This window comes from Crinia signifera, chromosome 3, assembly GCF_055691185.1.
Source record: "Crinia signifera chromosome 3, ASM5569118v1, whole genome shotgun sequence".
Classification (NCBI taxonomy): Eukaryota; Metazoa; Chordata; class Amphibia; order Anura; family Myobatrachidae; genus Crinia; species Crinia signifera.
This window is the reverse complement of record NC_139219.1, coordinates 306,102,175-306,111,277: the sequence shown is the minus strand read 5'-3', so window position 1 is coordinate 306,111,277 and position 9,103 is coordinate 306,102,175.

Sequence of the window (9,103 nt, the reverse complement as noted above, 5' to 3'; positions counted from 1 at the left end):
GCATGCAATGCGATCCCATGCGATTTTGTTAATGTGATGGGAGCCGTGATAATCCACAAGTACCCTTTTCACCACACTCTTTGATCAATACGCATACAGTATATACCGGGTGCCGGACGGGGTCCCGACTGTTAGGAACCCGACAGGCATTCACCCGACGTCAGGATCCTGACTGTCAAAACACTGACAGCCGGGTTCCCGATGGCCACCTGCTATTTCCCTCGTGGGGGTCCACAACCCCCATTGAGGGAGAATAGAATAGGTGGCTCGCGTAGCCCGCAGCATGGCGAGCACAGTGAGCCCGCAAGGGAATTAGTTGTGCTCACCATGCTGTCTGGGTCCGGACAGTCAGGATCCCGACATCGAGATAATGACTGTCGGGATCCCGACTGTCGGACCCCTATACCACACCCGTATATACCTTTAGCGTGCCCCCACAAATGAGTTTTCCTTTTTCTATGTATTAACCTATGTTATCCATAAATCTGGGAAACACCTTCAACCTTCTATAATAGAATGGATTAACCAAATGTATTCCACCTGGCATTACATGGCATTACTTATATTATACAGGGGGAGCAGCCTGTGGTGTCATGGCATTACTTATATTATACAGGGAGAGCAGCCTGTGGTGTCATGGCATTATTATATAGCATTATTATTAATAATGCCATGACATCACAGGCTGCTTCCCCTGCATAATAACAGGAGGACACAACAGGCTTCTCCCCCTTAACACATTTAAAGAAGGACGCCTCAGGAAAAAGCAGAATTTTTTTTTTTTTTTTGTGAGTTTGATCCTCACCTGCTGCTGCGGCTCCCAGCTTACTTGATGCTTCATGCCAGGGCCGCAACTAGGGGGGGGGCCTGGCGGGTCACGCGCAACGGGGTGCTAGTGTGAGGTCCTGGCAGCGAGTCCGGGGACGGGCAGTGGGGTCCCGGGGACGGGCAGCGGGGGTCCGGGGACTGGTGGGTTAACTCCGGCTCCTAGCGCTCCCGGGCGGTAAGCAGATTTTGAAAAGACTTGCCGGACGCTGATTGGCTGAATTCAGGCAATCAGTGTCCGGCAAGTCTTTTCAAAGTCATCGGCACTTCCCGCCGCCAGGCAGATAGCGTTAGGAGACGGAGTGAGTGAAGGCTGCCGCTACACCAGTCCCTGGACCCCTGGACGCTGCCTACCCCCGCTGGCTGCACACAGGTATGTTGGCAGCAGGGGTCCAGGGACTGGTGTAGCGGCAGCTTTCACACACTCGTCACTCCGTCTCCAAGCGCTACATGTTCCTGTAGCCGCGGCCATGTTTTAAAAGCCTACAGGAACATGGCCGCCGACAGTGGAGGAGAAGGTGATAGATAGATAGATAGGTAGATACTGTAGGTAGGTAGGTAGATAGATAGATATATAGATAGATAGATAGATAGATAGATACTGTAGGTAGATAGATAGATAGATAGATAGATAGATAGATAGATAGATAGATAGATAGATAGATAGATAGATAGATACTGTAGATAGATAAATAGATACTGTAGATAGATAAATAGATAGATAGATAGATAGATAGATAGATATTTCTCTTTTCCCCACTCATTCTGTACAGAATTACTGCTGTAACTGTGTCATGTTCCTTCTATCTTTGGCATACAGTATACAGTATATATTTGCCACATGCTGGATTCTGAGTAGACAGCAGAACCATTGCTCAGTGCCAGACCACTTGCTACATAATGCACAATCTGTTCCAATTATAGCCCTACTATTAATTCCCAGGCAGGCATGTATTATTAACCGGATTCATGTATTTAGCACTTTCCACTCTTAGATTCCAAGTAGAAGTGATTAAGACACAAGACTTTTCCAGCTTTCTACATAACATGCAGAGGAATGCCATTACGGCACTCAGTAACAGACACTGGTTTTTATACTGTACCCTCTGGCTGCTTTACACACTCTGTGTCACTGTCTTTATGTTCAAAGCCATAGATTAAGTGGGGTATTTATTAATAATCACAATTTTATTACAGCCTAAAAGGCATACTTGCCTTCTTTTGAAAACTAGTTTCAGGGAGATTATAGTTGGTAGTAGAATTTTGCACAGTGTCCCCCCATTGAGGGGCGTGTCATGCTCCCCTCAAAGGGTGTGTCTAGTTCCATATATGGAGAGATTGTGAAAAGAGTGTTAGGACCCGGCGACCCGTGGGTGCGCGGACCAGCGGAGGTCCGGTGACCGCACGGGATCCCCGGTGTCCGGTACCTGATGGTGGAGGTCCCCCGGTGCTTGGTGACAGGCGGGCAGTCGCGCTGTGTTGCGGCGTCTGTGCGTTGGACAGGTAGGTTTGCTTAGCAACCACTCCGGCGCGCAGCTTCCGGGAGTTCACAGAAACTCCCGGCCGGTTGCTAGGCAACCGTTAGACACCGGTCAGCTAGGCGGTTCGTCTTGGCTGTTACTAAGCAGCCAGGACACCGCTGTGCATAATCACACAGTCGCCCTCACTTTATCATTAGAGGGCAGGGCTGTGGCGTCTGATTCCATTGGTGAGGGACCAGGGGCTGGCTGGCAACTTTTAGCCTAGGGGGCAAGTCCAGAGCACTGGCCCATAATCAGCCAAGGCACCGTCGGAAGGAATGCTTTTGCGCGCCGTAGGCGCGCCGAAAAATTAGGGGCGTGGCCTATCATAAGGGGCGTTGCCTGTACCATGATTGTATTGTGTACCTGCAGATTGCACATTTTAGCGAACCTTGTAATACCCATTACACATAAAGCCACATGCCGTAATGCCAATTACACATTATGCTGAACACCATGATGCCAGTTACACATTACGCCCAACACTGCGATGCTAATTACTCAATACACCGCACACTGTGATGCTAATTACACATTATGCTGCACACCTTGATGCCCATTACACCCCATACTGTGATGGCAATTACCCAATGCTCCCCACACCGTAATGTCCATTACGCCCCATACCATGATGCCCATTACACCGCACAATGTGATGTCCACAGTGCCAGATATGCCCCCACAGTGCAAGATATTCCGCCACAGTACCAAATACACATATGCCCCCACAGTGCCAGACACAAATGCCGCCACAGTGCCAGATATTCTGCCACAGTGCCAAATACGCATATTCCTCCACAGTGCCAGATATGCCCCCAGAGTGCCAGAGACACATATGCCCCCACAGTGCCAGAGACACATATGCCCCCACAGTGCCAGAGACACATATTCCCCCACAGTGCCAAAGACACATATGCCCCCACAGTGCCAGATATGCCCCCACAGTGCCAGAGACACATATGCCCCCACAGTGCCAGAGACACATATGCCCCCTCAGTGCCAGAGACACATATGCCCCCACAGTGCCAAAGACACATATGCCCCCACAGTGCCAGATATGCCCCCACAGTGCCAGAGACACATATGCCCCCACAGTGCCAGAGATACATATGCCCCCACAGTGCCAGATACACATATGCCCCCACAGTGCCAGATATGCCCCCACAGTGCCAAATACACATATGCCCCACAGTGCCACACATATGCCCCCACAGTGCCAAATACACATATGCCCCCACAGTGCCAGATACACATATGCCCCCACAGTGCCAAATACACATATGCCCCACTGTGCCAGATACACATATGCCCCCACAGTGCCAAATACATATATGCCCCCACAGTGCCAGATATGCCCCCCACAGTGCCAGATACACATATGCCCCCACACAGTGCCAGATATGCCCCCACACAGTGCCAGATATGCCCCCACACAGTGCCAGATATGCCCCCACACAGTGCCAGATATGCCCCCACACAGTGCCATATATGCCCCCACACAGTGCCATATATGCCCCCACAGTGACAGAAACACATATGCTGGGGTGAGGGAGGGGGGGGGGGAGAGCGCTTACCCACGCTAGCTGCGGGCCGTGCTGCGGCTGGATCAGCTTCTCCAGCCCTCCTGCGCTGGCCGCGGCTTCCAGAACACGGCCGCGGCTACAGGAAAATGGCCGCCGGCCTCCTGCACTGAGAACATGTCCTCAGTGCAGGGGGCCGGCGGCCATTTTCCTGTAGCCGCGGCCGTGTTCTGTAAGCCGCGGCGAGTGCAGGAGGGCTGGAGAAGCTGATCCAGCCGCAGCACGGCCCGCAGCCAGTGGGTGGGTAAGCGGCCCGGGGGGCATATGGCACTCTGCCCCCCGGCCCAGCCCGCCCCTGTGAGGGACTCCTTTTAAGGAGCCCGGACAGGAAGCCAGATGCCGGTGATAATTCTCTTGTGCCTTATGCAGGATTGTTGCAGGGAAGTGCATACTGCTTCCTATCTGCATGAGCCTGCTCTCCATGCGAACACCTTGGGATGACCATCTTCCTTCTCCCATACGGTGTCGTGAGTAGCCTGAGGCTGCGGTTAGTTTGCTTTATTTGCATGTTAGTTGAGCTAGCGGAGGTTGGGCATTAATCCTCCTTTTGGTTTGTGTGGGGAATTTACCCCTTAAAGTTGTGCAAAGCACAACTTTACAGTTTGAGACGAGGTCGCTTGGTTTTGGTTGTGACAGGGTCGCTTGGTTTTGGTTGTGACTGAGTCGCTGTATTTTCTGTACCGTTATTTCGCTATACCTGTGTGAATTTATCCTCTTTCCCGTACTTGTGTAACAATAGGGATTTGTGTGTCAGTGATATCCTTCTATAGCTGGGTTTGTTAGTTTAGTCAGATTCTCCTCTTGGACCTATCCTTGGCGACATCGTGGATTTTTCACATCTTAACACCTGGCTGCACCGGAGCTAGGGCGGGCTTAACTCGCCCTTTCAAACGTGGCGGCTACAGGCGAAGCCTAGCATCCCACAGTCCACGGCCACCTGTCAGGGAAGGCCAATAGAGCTAGATTAGAAGATAGTGGCACCGTCCAGTCTGGGCGGCATTCAGTTATCTGAGTTACTCCCTGGATCGTAACAAAGAGATTGTGAACGTGGCACCTAGAATCGTGGGTGTGTATCTGAGAGGAATCTTTTACAATGACTTATATCCAAATGTACAGTAGATGAGCCCCAAAGTAGTAAGAGCTACTATACTTGGTAAAGGAAAGTCATTAGTACGTGTCAGGGATCGTTCATCTATTGTGTTCTACACGTGGTTTAATATAAATGGCCACACGACATGCATGTAAATCATAGGGATTATTGTGTTTTATCACCAATACTGAGAAATGGTGCTGATGATTCAATGGGCGAGATGTACTAAAGGGACAATGCGGTAAAACCCCCGTTTTACCGCATTTTCCTATGTACTATTACCCGGCCGCCACGTCACCGCAGTGTAGGGTATCGCCACCTTTGGGTGGCGATACCCTATAGAAGCCTATGGGCTTCTTTTCGCCGCCCGACGCCTCCGCTGAAAAACCCGCCGACCCCCCTCTCCCCCTCCCTCTTTTACCTGGTCCCGGTCCTCCTTGACCCGGAAAGTAACACCTTCCTACCCCTAGTGACGCAGCCGGACGTCCTTCCGGCTGCAGGGGGGAGGAGGAGGCGCCGGGGACAGCTTGCTTAGCTGTCCCCGGCATGAGGGATGCAGGAGGGGGCAGGGAGGTGACAGAGACCCCCCACACACCACATTCCAGGTATCGCGGGGGGCCTCCGTCACCGCATCGCGATGCCAGCCACATATGTTAGTACATATGTGGCGGCATCGCGGCGGGGGGGCCGCGAAGGGCGGCGATGTATTTTAATACATCTCGCCCAATGTATCTATCTCTCATTCCTTTACTTCACAAAAATGGGTAATGTGGGCTAGGTGAAATGAGGGAGATTGCTGGACTAAACTAATAAGGGAGAGAGGGAGATTCCTGCTACTTCAGGGAGTCTCCTGCAGAATGCCTTAAGATGAAAATCCCATTGCAATTCACAATGTAATAATGTAAATACAGATTGTGGCCATGTACTGTATTATTCACTCATTGCTGGCACACGCCTTAGCGCATACTTACCAAAACTTACAGTAAATACTCCTCTCTGGGAGAACCTCAGAATGGGCAGCTGGTCAGTTTGAGGGGCAGGGCCAAGCTCTGCCTCATTAAGCTCCGCCCCCAGTCAAACTAAAATGCAGTGATTCATGGCTCTGAGGTAAAGGGGCGGGGCTAAATGATGCATGCTCACATAATGTAGCCCCGCCCCCTCCATTTGGAGCTACGAATCTAGCAACTGTCATGTAATTGTCTCCCCAATCTGCCCACTTCACTGGAAATACCGATATGAGTATAAAGTCATGCAGTCACTAATAATTGGTGATACGTTTACTTACGGTGGTAAGTTTAGCGCTCTCCACGTTATCACTGTTTGAAGCTTAGTGCATCTGGCCCAAAAGTGAAAATATGTTATCAACATTCTTAAAAAGTCCACGGTTTTCTGTAGCGTGACCAGGGACACTGTGAAATGTCATTGCTTCATGCCGAGACACAGAGGACAGGGCGGCTCTGATTATATTTGTTTAAACTGCTCTGGATGTGGCGTGTAAAGGTCAGGATAACGAAATGCCTTAATAAATCATTTTTGCAATCTTTACAGATGATTGTTGGGCACACATGTCTTTTTAACACAATAATAAGATGAAACCAATTTAGGCTCACATTCTTGTCATGTAGACTGATTACATACATAGATATAAAACATGATTGTATTAAAGTTAAACATGACATATATTGCTCATCATAGTTTTCATAGGCTTTATATACTGTATATTGTGAGCAGCAGAGGCTCCTACCTTACGGGGGGGCTGCTGCTGGCCGAGTTGCCTGGTCCCTCCCCGCCCCTCCCCTACCATCTGCACTGCACAAGCATAACACCGCTCTGCACTGACTGCACTGACTGCACTGCACCCCTCTGACAGCACCCCTCTGCACAACACCCAGACCCCACTGCAAAACTGGGTGCAGCTGGAATCGTGACTGAAATGGCACTGAATTCTCGGGACGCTGAGCTTTTATAGACTCCCAGATTGATGCGTTCGGCCGCACTCGGGTATCCAAACAAAGCTGGAAACTCGGGACGTCGGGCCGGCTGTGTTCGGAGCAGTTCCGATTCCATGGAATCCGGACCGCTCATCTCTACAATAAATATATTAATACTGTATATGGGATCAGTGGTGTCGAGATGGGGGTGGGGGGGGGGGGGGGCAGGTACTTTTTAAGCCCCCTCCAGGAGGCCCCACCCTGTGTCAATGTCCCCCCGTGTTGGCACCCCTGTATTGGGTAACATACAGATCACCGGTGGTGTGGATGCCGAAGGTCAGAATACTGAAGCCAGTATCTCAATGGAGGAAGTCTCAACAGGGGTCAGGTAAGTATTCTACCTCCTACCCCCGTAACCCACCCTCTCCACAGCATGACCCTAACCATCTCCCCCCCCCCCAACAGCCTAACCTTTACCCTCCCCATTAGTGCCTACCTGTAACCCCCATACCACGCTGCCTAAACCTAACTGCCCCGTAGCGTAACCCTAACCCCCTTTCTAAGTGCCTGACCCAAACCCTCCCTCGCCACAGCCTAACCCTACCCTTCTCCCCTCACTGCAGCGTACCTCTTAGTGCCTAAACCTCCCCTGTCCCCGCCCTGGTCTCGCACTACCGCTCACTGCATACTTACATTCAGGATGCCGGCTGTCGGGATTCCCGCCCGGAGTCCTCACTGACATATTCATATATTATTTGTTAAATAGAACCACACATTCTTTTGTGTTCTCCAACCTTCAGTGTCTGAAATAACAAATATTCCTGTTATCACGGAGAGGGATTCTATCAAAGTATTAAGTTGTTAAGAGTAAAGTGATTTTTGTTCGTCGGGAGGCTTGCCGCATCGCAAGAACTGGTGGGTTAGGTGGTCAAGCATCCCGACGATGCAGGAAATGTAACGTAAACAGAACTTGCACTTATCATTCCCACAATTCTAGGGAGCGGTCCAGCCCCATAGTTCACTTTTGACCTCAGCACTTCAAGGGTGGATTATTCTGTATCTGCCACATACACCATCCATTTGTCCCCATCAGTCTAGAAGAAGATTGTTAGATAATATTGAGGATAATTCATCCTCAGAGGATGTTGAATTTAAAGGGGGAACCAAGTTTTGTCGCTGCCTTTGCTGAAGAGCGTAGGAGGGAGTGCACCACAGTGACAAGGTGCGTTCTCCTCATGAATTTCCTCACAGTAAGCTGAGGAAAAGAACAACCTAAAAGGAACATTTGATCAGTGTTACTCATAGAGGTGCCTGCTTGAGGACATACATATTGAAAACACCTCAAGCCACCATCTCCTGCCCACGGCCGGCACAAATTTACTGCCTCATTGACCCGCTCCCTGAAGCAGCCAAGCACTAGGGGATTTGCTTCCTCTAAAAGAGGTCAATATAGAGACCTGCATTATAGAGACCTTGCTGTGCTTGGCAACACTATTATAATCTCACTCTATGGCCCTTTTTCTAGTTGGCTCGGATGGATGCGTATTTTCGGACGGCCACCGAGTTTTCTTAGCCCCGCCTACCGTACGGATCGCTCACACCGTCCGAATGCGGTAATATGCCGAGCGAACGGAGCGTGACTGGATGTTTCATGTGAACAACTCCGCCATCTGTGGGAACCTCCCCCATCCCCCGATGGTCGCCGACCATCGAATGATGGACTGAGCGGTCAGGCGGCACGAGTGCTCCAAACCACACGGACATTTCTCCGTGCGAAAGTAGGGATATGGGTGGGCAGCTGGCATCTGGCTATGTCATCTGTCCACCCCCCACACGTGCGTCACGGCCGGATTACCATATGTATGCCCAGCGTTTTTCATGGGAACGCCCATGAAACGTGGGGCGTACGCATATGGTAATGACCCCAAACAGCTCTTCACGCCCCTCTCCACCCCCTGCTCGGATGGTTCTCCCCGATCGTTTTCTGTACGGAATTCACGCCGTATTCGGATGTGCACGGCGTTCGCACATTTGCAGAAACGCCTCTGCACATGCGCATACACAATACATCGGCCGCTCAACCGCACGCGCAGCCATCCGACTCAATCAGAATAAGGGCCAATGTCCACTTGGATAGTAAAGTATGAACCAAGTCGA